The sequence below is a fragment of the Chiloscyllium punctatum genome, chromosome 24 (assembly GCF_047496795.1).
Source record: "Chiloscyllium punctatum isolate Juve2018m chromosome 24, sChiPun1.3, whole genome shotgun sequence".
Lineage (NCBI taxonomy): Eukaryota > Metazoa > Chordata > Chondrichthyes > Orectolobiformes > Hemiscylliidae > Chiloscyllium > Chiloscyllium punctatum.
Window position 1 is genome coordinate 44754496 of NC_092762.1, and position 20486 is coordinate 44774981.

Below are 20486 nucleotides of genomic sequence, written 5' to 3' on the forward strand. Positions count from 1 at the left end.
GAAGACAGGCTCTGCTCTTGTGAGTCAAGGTGACACCACACAGAGGAGTCAGTTTCATCACTTGAGGCCATATGTCATATTTACTGAACATTTCCTTCATCTGTGGGCTTGTGTCATGTATGTGTTTGTGTGTATATCTATCCATTGGAGCTGTTGTAAATCTCAAAACTGGAGCATTGTATAATATTTGTATGTGTAATTAATATAGCACAGCTTGGCACATGATCACTGTAGACCACGTTGATACAGTAACCAGAGCCTTGTGCTGAACACTGGTTTCCTGGTTTGATGTTGCAAGTGTGGTGGTGTATTTTGGAGACTACTCAAGTGTTTTAAAATGAGCATATTGGTGAAGAGTGCCTGTGTGAAACATAAGTTTCTGTAGCCAAACAGATTAGTTCCTCATTCAAAATTCTTGGAGTTTAAATAGCTGTGGTCTTTGGGTGGAACTGAAAGCTACTCATTTTGCCAATTTGTAAAAAGTAATCAAATTTTGTGCATTTACAAGGAATCCATTATTTATACTCTCCTGTCCTTGAATGAAGAATAATTTTAATTGGGGGAGAGTGCATTTCAGTGGAGCAGGAACAGAGCTTGGCCTAGTACATTAGAGCCAATGGTTAGTGAGAAATGCTTTGAGTCATGAAGTCTTAGATATACAGTACTGTAACAGACCCTTCGGTTCAACTCGTTCGTGCTGACCTGATATCCTGAATTAATCTAGTCCCATTTGCCAGCACTTGGCCCATACCCCTCTAAACCTTTCCTATGCATATACCCGTCCAGATGCCTTTTGAATATTATAATTGTACCAGCCTCCATACTTCCTCTTGCAGCTAATTCCATACTTGTACCACCCTCTACGCGAAAAAGTTGCCTCTTCGGTCCCTTTCAAATCTTTCCTGTCTCTCCTTTAACCTATGCCCTCTAGTTCTGGACACCCCCCACCCCAGGGAAAAGACCTTGGCTATTTATCCTGTCCATGGCCCTCATGATTTTATAAATCTCTATATAAGGTCACTCTTCAGCCTCTGAAGCTCCAGGGAAAACAGCCCCAGCTTATTCAACCTCTCCCTATAGCTCACACCCTCCAGCATTCTTCTAAATATTTTCTGAACCTTATCAAGTTTCATAATATCCTTCAACTGAACAATAGGCTACCTTCAAAGAAGTAATAGTTCAGACACCGTTAGAATTTTTTCTCAAAAGGGAAGGGTAGAGCAAGGGTGAATCCAGAGCTAGAATGCAGGGAAAAAAAAGACATTTTTAAAATAAAGAAGAAAGTCAGTTTCAGGTAACTAGTATGAGCTAGAAAATACAATTGATAACCAGGCCGAGTTCAAAATATTCGGAAGGGAAGTGAAAAGACAAGTAACAGAAGCAACGAGGAAATATGAAAACCACTAGGGTATCCCAAAATCCTCTATTTCATAAAAGTAAAAGTTGTCAGGAAATTTGGGAACCAAGATGAAGATTTACATTTCAAGGTAGAGGACATGCCCAAGGTATTAAATAAATAATTTGCATCTGCCTTTACTGAGTATGCTGAAGCTACCCATGCTATGGTGTCAGAGGCGAAAATTCAGTCACTAGAAGGGTTCAAAACTAATAAAGAGGAGGTATTGGATAAGCTGACAAAGTACTTGAATTAGATAAGATGCATCCAAGGTTCTCGAAGGAAATGAGTGACATTTGCAGAACACCAGCGTTGGGAGTGGAGGGGATTGATTCCAGAGGACTGGAGAATTACAAATGATATGCTTTTGTTTAAAAAATGTTGTAAGGTAAAGCTCAGCGATTTACAGACCAGTTGGTTTAACTTTGTTAATGGGCAAACCTGCAGAAACAATAATCCAAGACAAAATTGATGTACACATGGAGCATGTTGGGAGAGCATAAATTTATCAGTAAATTAACTTGGAAGTTCTTTTGAAGAGGTAAGAGATTTGATGAGCGTAATACTGTTGATGTAGTGTACATGATCTTCAAAAAGATATTTGATTTGAGTGTGATACAAGGCTTCTGATAGAAAAGTTATAGCTCATGGAATAAAGGGGAGAGTAGTAAAATTGGATAGGAAACCGAGGGAAATGGTGAATTGATATTAGTAATGACATCCAGCTATTGGAATCCTTCCTTTTCCTGATTTTACATATAAAATGATCTAAATCCAGAAGAGTAGAAGACAACTTCTACATCTACAGACAATAGAAATTTCGAAAACATTGTAATTGGGTGTGGAGGAGAGGGGCAGTGGAAAAACATCCGAAAGATATTGGCAAGTTGGTGGAGTGCACAGGCAGGTGGTAGATAAAGCTCAGTGCAGAAACTGAGAAATGATCCATTTTGATAGAACATGGAGAGAGAATACAAAGTAAAGGGAACTACTGTAAAGGCTGTGCAGGTGCAGAAAGACCTGTACGAATGTGTGTAACTGTAAAGGTGGTGGGACAAGTGGAGAGCGCAGTTAATAAAGTTAGGAACTATGCTTTATTTGTTGTATTGTAGAGTACAGGAGACTTCAGCTGGTGTGTGTGTGTATGATTCTGGGTGCCTCATTAGGAAAGATATGAATGCATTGGAAACAGGTGAGGAAGAGGTTTGCAAGACTGATTCCAAGGAGAGAGACTTCGGTTGTGAAAGTAGGTTGGGGGAGTTGGGCCTGCTTCTCTTAGAGAAGAAAACTAAGAGGAGATTTGATACAAATTTTCAAACATCATGAGGGGTCAGGACAGAGTAGACAGAAATTGTCCAGCTCTTGAACTCATCAAGAACGAGAGGGCACAGTTTCAAAGTGATTTGAAAATGGGGATAAGTATGATATGAGAAGAAACACTTTCACTAATGAGTAGTTCAGATCTGGATTGTATTGCCTAGAAGTGGGGTGGAGATTAGATGATGATTTAAATAGAATGTGTACGGTTATGATCACATTTGGAGAGCCTGTGCAGATAAGATGGACTGAATATTTGTCTGTTGCATCATAACTATTGTGATTTTTGTCAGTGTTGTGGGGATTTTGTACAGTGACCTTTTTTGTGTTTTATTTTGAAGCGTCATTTTGTATAAGATATTTTCTCACAAGCTGTACAAAACAATTTTGTCAGGACAACCATTTTCCAATGTTTTGAGTTGTTTTAAAATATGGTAAACTTAATCTGATTTGAAAGGAGGAGGAGGACACAGGAAAGGAATTTTGAAAGTTAACTGTGCACATACAGAAGATTGCATGAGACTGCTAGAAACAGTTAAGTTTACTGATAAATGTAACATGGCATGTTATACAAGCAAGCCTGAAAGGGGATTTGGGGATTTTTACTGACTAACTGTTAAAGTTTCAAAAGCTTTGGGGAAGATAATGCATTTCTTGGAACTGTTACTATTCTATAAATTACAAAAGTAAATATTGTACTAAGTAAAGTACCTTAGACATTGTGCGTCCGGTTTCAAATTCGTCCTTGCTTCCTGCAGAGGAAGGCAACAAGAACTAAAGCAAAACTTGCACCTTGGTAATGAGGATGGGTTAGCGTTTCGGGTCGGAGAAATATACAGTTTTGGCTTATAGTTCAGGGTTATGAAATGACTGGATCTAAAAGATTTGAATCTTATTCACTGTCTTACCTATATATAAATAAACAGGTTTGGTGCCAAGTCAAGACTAACACTCTGGTGTAGTAGTGAGAGTGCCATCTTTTGGATGAGACATTAAGTCAAGGCCCCACCTGCCTTCTCATGAGGATGTAAAAGATCCCATTGCACTAATTTGAAGAAGAATGGGGGAATTCTTTCTGGTTTCTTGAACAATATTTATTCCTCACAACATCACAAAATAAATTCTGTAGTCACTATGACATTGTTGTTTATGGGACTCTGCTGTGCACAACTGGCCTCCATATTTGCTACATTACACCAGGGGCTACACTCTGATAAAGTACTTATCTGACTAGAAAGCACTTTGCAATGGTTGTGGAAAAGTACTGTATTTTTTTTTCTGATGTTTGCCTTTGTAACTGTAATGCTACTCATGTCAAAAAGGACTGGAGTTGCAGATGAATGATGTCTGAGATGAAATATGTTTGTAGTTTTAATCCTGCAGCCTTTCAGATGCAGCCAAGTATGGACGCAGTTTATCATGAAGGTATTGTGAATATGAGTAAAGAGTGAGTGAGTGTATGGCAAAATACATCTTGGACAGGGAGTAAGGGGAAAAAATGCAACTTATCCAGAATAGTAAATATAAATTCTACCAAATGGTTATTGGCTCAGTCACAGGATCCATTTGGCATCTCCTGTGTCCCTCAGGCAAGATGGCTGAGACTTAATTCACAACAAAAAAATGAAACTGTTGTAATTTACATGATTTGGATGCTATACAAGATGACATACATATGCAAAGAACAACCAGACTAATTTTACAATTGAGGCAGTTTTCGGACGGTTTCAAGAGCTCCAAGCTGAGAAGAACATGAAGTCTGAATTGAATGGATTTTTTTCACTCTAGGCTTGTGGGTTATTCCAGCAAGGCCAGCATTTATTACCCACTAACTGCGTTTGTAATGTTGATAGGAGGACTGCAGCAGTTCAAGCTGGTGACAGTGTGGTGAAGGCACCCCCACTGTACTGTTAGGGAGAGAGTTCCAGGATTTTGACCCAATAATAATGCAGGAACAGCTGAAATATTTCCAAGACAGGAAGGTGTCATGTATCCCACTCTGACAGTCAAGCGTCTCTTCCATTTGTACCATAGTCTCTGCCAGGTTTAATTAAAGAATAACATTATATTCCTGGTTTAAATCCAGAGAGAGTGAGTCCAGCAACAGCCTCATGATACACTTGCTCCTAGTTTCCAGAAGGCACTTTTTGTGATAGTCACTCAACTGTTGTTTTATTTAGTGCTTGCAATCATCATTTTTCTTGCATTTCAATCTATTTTCCCCTCTTCCCCAATAAAGATCATCCAGGATCTCTACAGTAAATCATTTCAGGCTGGCCAGCTACCGTGTACAAGCTGAGTATCTTAAACAGAATCATGGGTCAGAGACTAGAAGCTGGCAGCATCCTGTTTGTTTACGATAATTGTATAACCTTTGGCTTGGACTCTCTGACGCTGCTGGCTTCCTGTTGTATTGCTATTGATAACTAGATGCCTTTTTCTCAATTACTTTCTTTCTGCTGTTACTGATCTTGGATAGGGTGCAGCTAACAATGTAACTGAGGCAAAGCACTGATCCTTTGTACTACAGAATGAAACAGCTCTCCCAGGTCAACCATCTCCGCCTTTGTCAATCTTTAATGAAGTTAAACTGTAGTAAACTGGAAGTAGATATTTCATATAAATCGTTCACCAGGTTTGAGGCGTGCAGCCTTTTGCTAGCTGAGAGCTGTTTAATGACATACCCGCCCACAGAGTTGCCCTAAAATAAAAACCAGTGTGTGTTGGAAATAAAGTGAATGTTTCAAGTCGAAATGACTCTTCAGAATTTGTAGTGATAGAAATGAGTTGCACTTTCTCAGTGGTTAATGTAGAAAGGGATGAGCATTAATTTTGGTGTGGTCCACATGAAAGGAGTTCAGAGTCTGCTATCTTACAAGAAGAGATTTTTATCGTTGTGTTTCCAAAAAAAATCACTTTATTGTATACAGGCTGGAATGTGGTACACTTCATATGTGTATCCCACCTCTAGCTGGACCGCATAGCATCTTTTTAAAGAAATTTGCAGCAAATTCCCTGCACTTGGACATTTGCCTTGTAATGGCAGGATTCGTGGCATTTGGCATTAGCAGCATGATTCTTTGATTTTATAATCTCATGTTCCCAAAACTGACACGCTGTTTCATAGCAATTTACACTTAGTGGATCTTTTCCATAACCAATCTTAGTATATGGCTAAAACTAACTATGTTTTTAATTTTATTGAAGTCAGCAGTTGATTTGCCTTTTCAAAAAGTCCTTTGACAATGAATCTCAGAAGATGCCAGACAAACGCTGGCCCAAGTCTTGAGTGTATATTTTCCTTTAGAACAGTAATGATTTTGCTAATACTATCCTATCAGCATAAACACCTTTACTGTAGAAACAATTTAGTCATCAAGATGTACAGCAGGGAAATAGAGCCTTCGGTCCAGCTTGTCCATACCATCCAGATATTCTAAATTAACCTGATCCCATTTACCAGCATTTGGCCTTGTATCCCTCAAAACCCTTCCTATTTGTGTAACCATTTCAGATGCCTTTTACCAGCCTCCACTATTTCCTCTGGCAGTTCATTCCATACATATACCAGTGTTTGCTTCAAAAAGTTGCCCGTTAAGTCCCTTTTTAAATCTTTTTTTCTCTCTCACCTAGTGTTTATATAGGGGCTAGGTCAACAGTACAAACTGCCCTGCTTGTCATAGGTTCCCAATGTATTCCCTTTTTAATGTATTAAAAATAACCCAAAATGCTTCAGTGGTGCATTATAAGCCATTGTAAATATTAGGACAAATGACCAAAAGGTTGATCGTGGAGAATTTAATGAATAGTTTTGAAGAGAGAAGTTTAGGAAGGAAATTCCAGAGCTTAGAAAGCTAATAGCATGTCTAGCAGTGGACATAATGAAGAAAATCAGTGTTGCAAAAGATTACAGGCTATCTTAGAAATGAGCATGTTCGTTACATTGACCAGGTTGGAAAGGAGCTACTTCATTTAAGAAGGCCCTTGTTCAGAGTGTCCCAAGAGTGCTTCATATATGTAATTATTTTATAGCTTGAGCATATTTAGTTAGTACATTGGTATCTAGAAACTGCTGAATGCCCTTGGTAACTGAGTCTCAAATGGCTAAATCCAAAAAATTCTACAAGGCTTTATATGATCTTTATTCAGCTCTTGATTTCAACTTGTAAATAAAGAAAAATAGTTACTAAATGTCTGCATTATTTCTACACCAGTCAAACAGGGGCTGTAAATCTTTTGGAGGAATCCTCAAATGGGTAACTGACTGGTATGGACTCTCAGGGTTTCAGAATTGTCACTGGGTTCATCACCTTCTCATCCCCACCCTCTCCTCCTTGATTTCCTAAATGAATAGAGGAAGTCACAGTACAACTGTATCAACTAGTACTGGCTCAGAGGCTTAAGTCTGAATAAAGCTGCTTCCTGTATGTCAGGACTGAAATTATTTTGAGGGGGTGGAGAAAAAGAAATTCTGAAAGAAAATGTCTCCTAGGACCAAGTTTAATAGTTGGAGCAAGCATCTACTAGTCACACCTCTTGCCTGTAATATTTACTTTTAATTTTATAGACCTGTTTTTGTTTGTTGAATATTTTGAGAGGCTGCCAGATGCAAGCATTTAAAGACTAGCTGTCTAAAGCCATATGGTTTTCATAGAATCATAGCCCTTCCCACACTGTTGGATTTCTATTTGGCCTAACAAGTCCACACTGAAGAATAACCCACCCATTCCCCTACCCTATATTTCCCCTGACTATTTCACCAAACTGACACATCCCTCAACACTGGGCAACTTAGTGTGGTCAACTCACCTAACCTGCACATTTTGGACTGTGGTACGAAACTGGAGCGACTGGAGAAAACCCACGCAGATGTAGGGAGAATGTGCAAACTCCACACACAGTCACCGAATGCTGGAATTGAACCTGGGTCCCTGGCGCTGTGAGGCAGCAGTGCTAACCACGAAGCCACCATGCCGCCCATGATTATAAAACATTTGAGACGGTGTCATCCTCGATATCTTTATCTTTATCTTTACCTATCACTGCAACTTGTATTTTTATGGTGCCTTGAACATTGAAAAAACATTCCAGTGTGCTTTAGAGGCTAAATCAAACAAAAATGGCTGTTTGGGCCGAAAACTAAGTTGGAGATAATCGAAGATCCTGAAAGGCTTATGCCCCAAACTTCGATTCTCCTGCTCCTTGGATGCTGTCTGACTTGCTGTGCTTTTCCAGCACCACATTCCAGCGTTTGCAGTCCTCACTTTCTCCTGGTAATCAAATGCTGGTCAGAGATGTAATTTGAGAAGTTCTGGGAGGTGTAGAAAGCATTCTAGAGTGGGTAACTGCAAGCATTTCTAGTGAAGCAATGAGATGCACACAGCCTGGAGTCAGGAAAAATGGGAGAAAAAGTAGGAAGTGTTCACAGACATGAAGGGCTGGACTAATTAAATATGTGAGAATTTTCAATTGGAAGTACTGTGGGCCCAGGGCTAATGTGTGTGAACAAGATTAGAGATGATGAGTCAGCAGGATGAGTATGGGCTGCATATCAGCTAGGGTTTTGGATCAGTTTATGGAGGAAGGGAGTCAGCTGCCAGAGTATTGAAAGAGCTGAGCCTCCAGTTGATAAAGGCATTTTTTTGGAAGCAAAACAACCGAGGCTGATGTAGATAATGCAGGCTGTAGTTTTCTTTTGGCAAAAATATGGAGTTGGAAGATGAACAGGGACTAAGCACCATTCTGAAATATGACAATGAAAAAAAATATTGAATGGAATTGGTGGCAAGACTGTGGACTTTGTGGTGAAGGCCCAAGATGTCTACCTAATTATCCAACCGAAGAATTATTTTGAACAGAATGTGACACAAGCAGTCTGCCAGCACGGAGGCATTGAGTAGATCCTGACATGTTGTGGGGCTGCGATTGGATGGTGTTGACTGATAATGTGGAAGCTGCATGTTAGCAATGCTTCAGTTGGTAACATTTTTAGCTTGAGTCAGAAGGTTGTGGTTTAAGTCCTACACAAAGATTTAAGCATCAAAGCTGAATCTCCATTCCTGTACTGAGGAAGTACTTCATTGCCATAGGTGCTATCTTTCATATCAGACTATTCAACTGAGGTCTCTTCTCACCAAAGATCTAATAAGAGTAGGGAGATCTCCCTGATTTTTTTTTCTCTCTCAAAAACATTTCTCTGCTTCTTCCCTGCTGTTGTTAGACTTCTGATTGACCTCTCAAATTTCAAATCTAATGTTGACCTTTTTTTTGTGCACTACCTATGCAGCCATAACTTTGTATTTCTCACTCTGTTCAATCACCCTATAATCTTTGTACATAATGATCTGCCTGTCATAATGTACAAAACAACATACTTCACTGTACCTAGGTACGTGACAATAATAAATGAAAATAAAACCATTTTCAACACTTGGTTAAAGCCATTTTAGTAATTATGGCAAATGAAGAAACGTATTGGAGAGTTTGTCATTGAGTTGCTGGAAAGATGAATATAGATTTGAGGTGACAACATATTCTGGAACTTTAAGATACAATCAGAAGTTTGAACATTGGCCAGTATTGCAAGGACAGGAGATTTGGCTGGGCTTTTTGAAGAAGGATTGATGACTGTGATTTAAAATGGTGGGAAACCGTCCCTCTGGCGAGGGAGCCACTTGCAATGTAAACTCGTATAGGAGCAGGAATAAAGGTTTTAGACTTCAGATTGTGGTGGGAATGAGGTCAAGAGGGCAAGGATATGGTCACGTGGACAAGACACATTTAACTGCTTTGAACTGAGCATGCATTTTCTGATGACACTCTCAAAATCAGCTTTGTTTGTGAACCATGGTCAGAAGAATTGAAATAAAACTGTGGACAATGGAGATCTGAAACAAACAGGGACAGAGTGCTGGAGAAACGTTTGCAGGTTTGGCAGCAGAAAGAGGGAGAAAGAGTTATGTTTTGATTTGGGTGACCCTCTGTTGGAGCTGAAAGCTAGGAAATAGTGATATGTTGAGGGGTGAGGTGGTTAGATGGAGATGTTGCTGAGAGACAGAAGAAAAAAGGGAAGTAGACAAAGGGATTGTTGAGAGTAATCCAGGGAAGAAGAGAAGCTCAATCAGCGATAACAACATTGATAACCAAATGGTAGTGGTGAGGGCAAAGTCAAAGTGTGGTGCTGGAAAAGCACAGCCGGTCAGGTAGCATCAGAGGAGCAGGAGAGTCGTCAAATTGAGCATAAGCCCTTCATAGCAACCCATACAGGACAGAACCTTTTGAGTGTGGACAATGGTAACAGAACAATGAGGGAGGTGTTCATGCTCAAATTATTTGAACTAATGTTGAGCCTTGAGTGCTGTACGGTACCCAGACGGAAAATATTGTTTTTCAACCTCTCATTCATCTTCACTGGAACACTGCAGCAGGCCAGAGACACACATTGGCCTGAGAATACCGTGCTATGTTAAAGTGGAAGGCAACTAGAATCTCCGTATCATTTCTTTGGGGATAGACCATGGCAAAGCATGGTCCCATTCTGTGTTTCGTCTTCTTGACACCATATTGTGAGCAGCGAATACAGAAGACTATATTGAATGGAGTGAAAGTAAATCACTGCTTCACTTGGTCGATTGTGTCTGGGGCCTTGGATGGTGCAGTGATTTATGGGGCAAGTGTTGCACCTTCCAGGAGAGATGTCTTAGAGTGAGGAGATGTTGAAAGTGGAAGCGGAGTGGATCAGGAAGTACTAGAGGGAATGGTTACTATAGAATGCTGACTAGAAGGGAATGGAATGTGCTTCTGGTGGTTGCATCCCACTGGTGGTGGCTGAGGATCTTTTTGGATGTGAAGGCTTGTGTCATGGAAAGTGAAGCCAAGGGGAAGTCTGTTGTGGGAGAGAAGGGAAGGGGTGAGAGCCGAAATGTGGAAAATGGGTCAAACAAGTCTGAAAGCTTTATCGACTAGATTTTTTTTGAGGAAAATCCTGGACATGTCTGAGGCCACCTTGTGGAAGGTGGTATCATTTAAAATAGATGAGATAGAGAAACGGAGTGTGAGGATTACAGTCGAGATAACTGTGGGCCTCAATGGGTTTGTAATTGATATTGGTGGCCAGGCTATCCTCAGAAATAAAAACAGATGTCATGAGAGGGAAAAGAGGAGCCCAAGATAGACCAGGTAATGGTAAGAGCAGGGTGAAAATTGGAAACAAAATTGATGAACTTTTCCAATTCCCCACAAGAGCAGCAATTATATCATCCATGTACCCAAGAATGAGTTGTGGGGAGGAACCCAAATAGGATTGGAACAAGGAATGTTCCACATATCCCACAAAGAGACAAGCATAACTGGTGCCCATGCAGGGACCTGTAGCCACTGCTTTTGACCTGAAGAAAGGCCTGAGAGGAATTAAAGGAGAAGTTGTTGGAAGTGAGGATGAGCTTGGTTAGGCAGAGGAGGGTGATGATTGAGAATGGTTCAGGACTTCTTTCAAGGAACATGCAGCGAGTTTTAAGACCTGATGGGGGATGGATGTATCGTGGTGTATACAAATGGGAAATCTTGAAACTGACATAGTGTTAAAGGTCTGATGAATACAAGTGAGGAGAGACCAGTTGAGGCACAGTAATAAGAAACAAGTTGCTGTTTCTGCCAATTCCTACCCCACAATGTGTTTGCCCAGGCAGTCCTGTCTGTGGATTTTGGGAAGGTTTTATGGGATTGGGGCTGTTTGGGGATGGGAACGGTGATGGTGGCGTTTAAAAAGAGTGAAGGGCCCCAGTTGAGACGAGGTTGGTTCAGTTGTGGAAACAACAACTTTCTGTTTGGTTGGTTTAAGGTCTGAGTGCTATATGTCCACAGAGTAGAAGTCAGCACCCTAGATGACAAGCGCACTGTCCTTGTCAGTATGTTTGATTATGAAGTCAGGATTGGATCGGAGAGCCTGGAGTGCCATCACTTCTGGGGACAATTTGGTTGCCTTGAATTTCTCTGCTTCCCTCACCCAGTCTAACCTATGTCCTATTGATCAAACTCAAATTTAACAGATGGAGTGTAGGTAAGAGGCCAGAAGGAGGTGTGCAGATGGAGGGAGTGTTGGAGCTGGGTGAAGGGCTCAAAATTACCATTAGTTTCATGGATTTTCTTGAAAGAATTTACATTTTTGGTTCAAACTAAGGGAGTAGAGAAGATCTCCTCCTCTTCTCTCTCCCTGTCTCAGTAATATGGGTCTATAAATTTCCAAAGTTGCAGCTTCAGGGGGTAATTTGGCCTGTGCCCTAATTTGCATGGTGGTGAAAAGTCAGTAAAGTGAGTCATTTCACTACACTTCATTATCAGACTCCACTTCTGAGATTTGGGGCTTCAAAAAATGGTATGATGAATATATTGTAAATTTTATTTCCAAATAGACCAGTGTGTTTAAAAAATGCAGTGTACTTTCTCTCATTTGTACCCTGGCAGTCTTGAGGTTGGGCATGTTGCTGGCATCTGGTCCTGCAATGTGGAGTGGTTGAGGGGATTAAATTTTAAATGGCTGCTTTGCCTAGTCCACCTGGCAATTAACTGCGAAAAATAATTTTTTTTTTGGCCTGTCCCACCAGCCACAGTAAGGTACTGTAGCAATTTCTTTCCCGATTTTATATCTTTCCTCCATCTGGCACTCCCTGTCATGATTTAAGTTCCCTGAGCCCCTGGTTAAGGGTGACCAGGTACACTGTCTCTCTTGAAGATATGTCGCCATGGTAATCGAGCAAACTGGGCTCCAAGTCTGTTGGATGGAAGTGGAGGATGAGTGGATCAGAAAATCCTGGAGGGAATGGTTCCCACAGAATGCTGACAGGAGATGGGAATAATATTGACTTTCAGTACGGTCTTATGAAGAGGTGAGAGGTGTGGTTACAAAGGCATCAAAATCCTGTTTGACAGAAAAGTACCTAGAATTTGGTTCCTGTACAAAAATTAGCAGAGATAATGAGGCAGAGAGCAGGCTTTTATGACACCAATACAATGTAGATCTAGCATAATATTTTTAAAATGCATTTCCATTGATCAGTGAAAATGTGTAGCTTTTTAAGGCTATAATTGCTGGTCCTAAATAGGAGTGTAAACAAAAATTTAGAACAGGTTCCAGTGTTATGGACCAGGCCAAACTCCCTCAAAACACTTGAAGAAAGTAGCCTGGACCTAACTTTTGCTTGTTGTTTTAAGCAGGTGTAATGCAGATATTCCAGGAGTGATGCAACTGGCCCAACCACTTGGTTTTAAACAAAACAAAATGTATTTAATAGATTACCGAATGACACACAAACAGAAGAACAGAATATGGAATAATGTAAGCTATACAAAAACCCAACAGATTATCCCAACTTAATCATACTATTCCAAATAGCTTGCAATGATCTCTAAACTCCCCTTTGCAAAGAAAAGGAAAAATCCAACACCGGTTCTTGCAGGAGAGAGATGTCAGACAGAGGAAGGATCAGTATGGACCTGCTTCTGTGGGTCCTGCAGCTTCACAGTTGACTGCTTGCCAAAACCAAACCAGGGAAAAGCTGAGCTGGGAGAACTGGCTGCTCTCCTTTCATTGTACAAGTGTTATTTTTTTAACATGAAAGCCTCTTGTCTGAGGCAGTATCTGTTTGCTATAACCAAATGGTTCTAAAACCCCTCCTGGCAACTCTGCGTTTATGACCCCTCTGAGGAAAAAACCAAGGACAACATCACTTTGTTAAACGAGCAGCATTATCACACCTTTCTTTAAAAAAAAAGAACCATCAATAGCCAATGATGGCTTCATTTTAAAACCTCTTAATCTTCAACTGTAATTTATACTACAGCACCCATATACATTCCATTGACGATAATCATGCAAATGTGCACAACGACATTTTGTTCGTCTGTTTTACTCCAGCCACCGCATGCTTCCACTTCTCATTTAAGTCTCGACAATGCGTCAGTAATCACATTTTCTCATCCAGCCACATGCACAATTTTCAAATTGAATAGCTGTAACAACAAGTTCTACTTAAGCAGGTCTGAAATTTTTAGAACATCAAACATAGAACAGTACAGGGTCTTTGGTCCTCAACATTGTGCAGTCTTTTATCCTGCTCCTATGATCAGAGTAACCTACGTACCCTTCATTGTACTATCTTCATGTGCTTATCCAAGAGCCACTTAAATGTTCCGAATGTATCTGACTCTACTACTACTGCTGGCAGTGCATTTCATGCACCCACCACTCTGTGTAAAGAACCTACATCTGACATGTCCCCTAACCTTCCTCCAATCACCTTAAAATTATGTCCCCTCAATGATAGACATTTCCACCCTGGGGAAAAAGTTTCTGGCTATCCACTCTGTCTATGCCTCTCCAAGGTAAAAACAACGCCTCATCTTCCGCCTCGGAACACTTCCAACCCCAGGGCATCAATGTGGACTTCAACAGCTTCCTCATTTCCCCTTCCCCCACCTCATCCTAGTTTCAAACTTCCAGCTCAGTTATTGTCTCCTTGACCTGCCTATCTTCTTTTCCACCTATCCACTCCACCCTCTCCTCCTTGACCTATCACCTTCATCTCCTCCCCCACTCACCCATTGTACTCTATGCTACTCTCTCCCCACCCCCACCCTCCTCTAGCTTATCTCTCCATGCTGCAGGCTCACTGCCTTTATTCCTGATGAAGGGCTTTTGCCCGAAACGTTGATTTCGCTGCTCGTTGGATGCTGCCTGAACTGCTGTGCTCTTCCAGCACCACTAATCCAGTATATGCCTCTCCAAGTCTTGTACACCTCTATCAAATCACCTCTCATCCTTCTTCGCTCCAATGAGAAAAATCTTAGCTCTCAATGTTTCTTCATAAAACATGCCCTCCAGTCCAGGCAGCATCCCGGTAAATCTTCTCTCCACCCTCTCTTCCACATCTTTCCTGTAATGAGGTGACCAGAACTGAACACATTATTCCAAGTGTGGTCTAACCATGGCTCTGTAGAGCTGTAGCATAACCTCTTAAACTCATGTCCCCTTCTTAACCACCCTATCAACTTGGGTGGCAACTTTCAGGGATCTATGGACGTGGACCCCAAGATCCCTCTGTTCCTCCACACTGCCAAGAATCCTGCCTTTAACCCTATATTTTGCAATCAAATTCGACCTTCCAAAGTGAATCACTTCACACTTTTCACAATTTTTGACCTTCAATATCTCCACCCCAGTTCATTGGGTTATGATCAGTGTATATGATTGTCTCACATACGTTATTGGTAACATAAACATTGAAATGTTGTAATGCCAGCACCAAGCTCAAAGTCTCCTTCTCAACTGTTGAATATTTCTGCTGATGGATGTTCAATTTCCTGGAGAAATACCCAATAGCTCTTTCTACTTTCCCATCATAGTCTTGTAAGAGCACAGCACCAACCCCCACTTCACTCTCATCAATAGCCACTTTAAAAAGGCTTTGAGTAATCTTTGACATCTTTCAGGCTGTCAAATGCCTTTTGACAGTCTGCTGTCCACTGAAACTTGTTGCCTTTCTTTAGCAATTCAGTGAGCGGAGTAGCCACACTGCTAAAATTTGTTGTGAATTTTCGATTAAAATTCGCTAAATCCCATGATTCATAGTAGTGCTCTTTTGGCCAATAGTATAGGAAACTCCCTGCTTAGCTTTGTTTTTGTATTCTGTGGGGCCATTTGTCCATGGCCAATAACATGGCCCAGGAAGGTGACTTGGGCTTTGGCAAATTCACTTTTAACCAGGTTTATCACCAAGCCGGTTTCCTGTAGTTGATCAAACAATTCTGATAAACGTTGCAAATGTTCCTTCCATGTGTGACTAAAAATCACCAGGTCATCAAGATAAACTACACAATAAAGTTATCTAGAAATGACCTTTTATTGGTTCAACTCTGAAATGTGGCTGGTGCATTTTTCCTACCAAATGGCATGACTTTAAACTGACACCGTCCATTTGGCATTTCAAAACCCGAAATTGTCTTTGCTCTTTCAGACAATGATACCTGCCAATATCCTCTGAGCAAGTCCAACTTGGAAATATAAGTTGCTTGTCTCACCTTTTCAACACAGTCTTCAAAATGCAGAATCTGATATGCACCCGTCTTTGTAACTGCATTGACTTTACACTAGTTCACACATAGCTGTTGGGTACCATCTGGTTTTGGCACCATTACTATGTGTGAGCTCCAGTTACTGTAACTCACTTTGATTATGTCATCTTGGAGCATGCGTTCAATCTCCTTTTGAACCTGTGCCAACTTTAGAGGGTTATGCCTGTAAGGATGTTGCTTAATTGGAACGACATCTCCTATATCTACATCGGGCACAATTAGATTAGTACTTCCCAACTTATTTCCACAGATCTCCCAATGTGATAACAATAACTGTCAGGTCATTTCAATTTTCCTCTGAAAGGTAACTCAATTTATCCCAATTTTTGACAACTTCCTCATTGTCCAGTTTAATTTGAGGTATGTTAATCCAGAATTCTCTGAACTTGGTTCTTCCCTCTCTGTTGTAGCCAATAACAGTCTCCTTTTGCTTTCCTTCCCTGTCAAAATACCTTTTAGGCATATTCACATGATACACACTCTGAGATTTCTTTTTTTGTCTGGAGTCCTTATCAAATAGTTCACCTCACTCAATTTCCTTTCAACTTGATAAGCAACATTTAATGGACCTAACACTAACATCTAATCTCTATTCGCAAAATTCCAAGGTTTTAAAATTTCTTGTATGCTGTGATACTTTTAAATGCTGTCTTGCCAACTCCCCCACTCTATTTAATCATTCCCTAAAATTTGACACATGATTCAGAAACCACATTTTTGGACTATGTCTGAACAATTTCTCCTTAATCAATTTTAGAGGTCCTCTCACTTCATGCCCAAAAACTAATTCAAGTGGACTGAATTTGGTTGATTCATGTGGTGGATCTCTGATTGTGAAAAGTACAATCCCAATCACTTGGATAGTCTTTACTATAAGCCCTCAACATGGTCTTTAATGCCTGATGCCACCTTTCTAGCACTCCATGTGACTCTGGATGGCATGCAGTAGATTTGAATTGTTTTTTTTTCCTAAGCTGTCCATAACTGGAACTGACAACCGGAAGCGGCAGATTCAAACCACTACAAATGCCGGAGGAAACATCACCGAAGCGCTTCACAGGAGGCTCCCAAGCACTGAGGATGTCACCTAGATCGGGGACGAAACGTCTGCAACACAAATTCCCAGCTCGGGGAACAGAACCACAACAACGAGCACCTGAGCTACAAATCTTCTCTCAAACTTTCCTTGAATAATTTTGATGTGAAGTTTGACCCTTAATCTGATTGTGTATCCCTGTGGGTGTGCCATATATAGTGAAAACTTTTGAGTAACTCCTCTACAATCCTTCTAGCTGAGATATTGCAAAATGAAATGGCCTCTAGAAATCTACTGGACACATCCATTATTGTTAACAAATACTGATTCCCACTTTTTGTTTTAGGTAGGGGACCTACACAACCAATTAAGACTCTTTGTCAAAATTTCCTCAAATGCAGGAATAGGTATCAAAGGTGTGGGTTTTATTACCACCTGTGGTTTTCCAATTACCTGACATATATGACAGGTCTGGCAAAAGTCATATCCACCTTTGTACAGTCCAGGCCAGTAAAAATGTTTTTGTATTTGAGCTTGTGTTTTTCCCACCCCTAAATGACACCCTGCTGGCGTTTCCAGCAAATTTAAGTGCTGACCTATTGCTGTAATGATCTCTCCTTTGCTTACAGAAAGAGGCAGCTCCATCTGCAGCTTGTCTGCTAATTCCAGCAGCTTTGCTTTATTCATCTTTTTGTAAAAACCCCCAAATTCACGTCATCCATCCCCAGAAAACTCCTTATTGACTGTAAGGGCCATTGCTAAACCAAGCACTATTTATACCAATGGAAATCAACACTTTGTCAAAAGACACTAACCTGTGCCACTTGTAATTTTTGAGTCCAACAACTCAATTTGGAATTATAGAACACATCCTGGATGAGTTGCCGATCTATTATGGACCAGGCCAGCCTCTTTCAAAGCACTTTAAGAAAGTAGCCCAGACCCTAACTTTGCTCGTTGTTTTAAGCAGGTGTAGAGTGGATGTTCCAGGAAAGGTACAGCTGGCCCAACCACTTAGTTTTAAACAAAACAGAATCTATTTGCAAGATTACCGAATGAAACACAAACAAAAAAGAACAGAATATAGAATAATGTAACCTATCCAAAAACCCAACGGATTATCTCAACTTAATGTTGCTGTTCTAAATGGCTTGCAACAATCTCCATGAACACCCCTTTGCAAGAAAAGGAAAAATCCAACACTGGTTCTTGGAGAGATGTCAGACAGAGGAAGGATCAGCATGGATCTGTTTCTTTGGATTCAGCAGCTTCACAGCTGACTGCTTGCTAAAACCAAACCAAAGAAAAGCTGAGCTGGAAGAACCGGCCACTCCCCTTTCATTCTACAAGTGTTTCTTTTAAATCTGAAAGCCTTTTTGCCTGAGGCAGTATCTGTTAGCTGTAACCAAATTGGTTGTAATACCTACCCTAGCTGGATCTCCTGGCAACTCTACTTTTATGACCCCTCTGAGGAAAAAAAAGCAAGAACAACATCACCTTGTTAAAGGAGTAGCATCATTACACCCACCAACAGACAAACAGTGTACACAGTATTGAGTGAATGGCTACTACAGCTGGGTTGGTGTATTCTTGAGTATATTACATTAACAGTACCTCAAATTTACTGTATAAATACAGTGACTCATCCATTGGCATCCTCTTTATTTGGGAAGGGTTATCAACGTTATGTCTCACCTGCAGCACTACCCCCATCAGTTCATTTATACAAATGTTATCTCCACACTCTGGAACATAGAACAGTATAACACAGGAACAGGCCTTTCGGCCCACAATGTTGTGCTGAACATGACACACCAAATTAATCCCTTCTGCTTGCCCTTAATCCATATCCCTCCATTCCTTGCATATTCATGTGCCTTTCTAAGAGCCCAACACCTCTACCATATCTTCCCCATCCCTAGCAGAAAGTTCCAGACTCCTACCTTTGTGTTTTTAAAAAAAAAACTTGCCCTTCACAGTGCTTTTTTGGACTTTTCCCCGTCACTAAATGCATGCCTCCTAGTATTAGACATTTCCACTTGGTGTTGGGGGGGTGGTGGAATCTGATTGTCAACTGTATCTATGCAGCTCATAATTTTATAGATTTCTATCAAGTCTCCCCTCAGTCTCTGCCTCTCCAGAGAAAACAACCCGAGCTTTTCTAGCCTCTCTTTATAGCTCATTTCCTCTAACCCAAGAAGCATCCTGGTAAACCTCTTCTGCCCTCCCTCCAAAGCATCCCCATCCTTCCTGTAATGTGGCCTAACCAAGGTTTTATAAAGCTGCAACATGACATCCTGACTCTTGTACTCCATGCCCGACCAATAAAGACTTTTGATTTTAGAGAAGATTTGTAGTTCGGGTTATGGATCAGGTTGTAAGTTTGCTTGCTGAGCTGATAGATTTGTTCTCTGACCTTTTGTCACCATCCTAGGTGACATCATCAGTAAGCCTCCAGTGAAGTGCTAGTGTTCTGTCCCATTTTCTATTTACCTGTCTTGGTCGGTTGTGGTGGGTGATTAACACTTCCGGTTCCTGATCTGAGAGGTTGGTAAATGGTGTCCAAATCGATAGGTTTGTTAATAATTAGATTAGATTCCCTACTGTATTGAAACAGGCCATTTGACCCAACAAGTCCGCACTGACCCTCCAAAGAGTAACCCATCCAGATCCATTTCCCTCTGACTAATGCGCCTAAAACTGTGCAGTTTAGCATGGCCAATTCACCTAACCTGCACATTTTTTGGACTGTGGGAGGAAACACACGCAGATATGGGGTGAATATGCAAACTCCACACAGACAGTCACCCGAGGCTGGAATTGAACCCAGGTCCCTGGTGCTGTGAGGCAGCAGTGCTAACCACTGAGCCACTGTGCTGCCGTAGTGGAGTTCCGGTTTGGATGCCAGACCTCTAGGAATTCCCATGCGTGTCTCTGTTTAGCCTGTCCCAGTCACACTGGTATCCCCCTTCGTCTGTGTTTATGGACATTAGTGATAGTTGGTCATGTATTTTGGTAGCTCATGTATCCTGGTGGCTAGTTTCCTGCCCGTCTGTCCAATGTAATGTTTGCTGCATTCCTTGCAAGATATTTTGTATATGATGTTTGTTCTACTGGTTGTTGGTATGGGGTCATTTTAAATTCATCAGGAGCTGTTTCCGTGTGGTGGTAGGTTTATGGGCTACCATGATGCCAAGGGGTCGGAGTAGCCTGAACATAATCTCCAAGATGTCTTTGGTAGTATGGCTAGAGTCTCTAGGTGTATTGTGTCTTCTTGTTTTGTACTGTACGTTGGGTACCTGTTGTTCTTGAATATGCTGTATCGTTTTTTTTTTCTGTTGTTTATAGTTCTGGGGGCTGTAGTGTGTTGTGGCTTGTTTAAATAATGTTCTGATGCAGCTCCATTTGTGGGTGTTGGGATGATTGCTGTGTGTGTGTTCGTTCCCTGTAGATGCTGGTGTCTCCAGCTCTCCATTGGCTTTTCGTTCCACTGTCACATCTAGGAAGGCAGTCTGTTGTTCTCTTCTTCATTGGTGACATTTATGTCAGTAGAGAAGTTGTTAATGATAGTGTAGGTTTCCTCCAATTTGTTCTGTTTCATGCTGACAA

At 41.0% G+C, this 20486-nt stretch overlaps 1 protein-coding gene across 1 annotated transcript in view; it reads left to right on the forward strand.

Annotated features, from left to right (window-relative positions):
- LOC140494515 (zinc finger and BTB domain-containing protein 7A-like) overlaps positions 1-20486 on the forward strand; it is a 180247-nt gene that overhangs the window by 1016 nt on the left and 158745 nt on the right. The window lies entirely within an intron of this gene.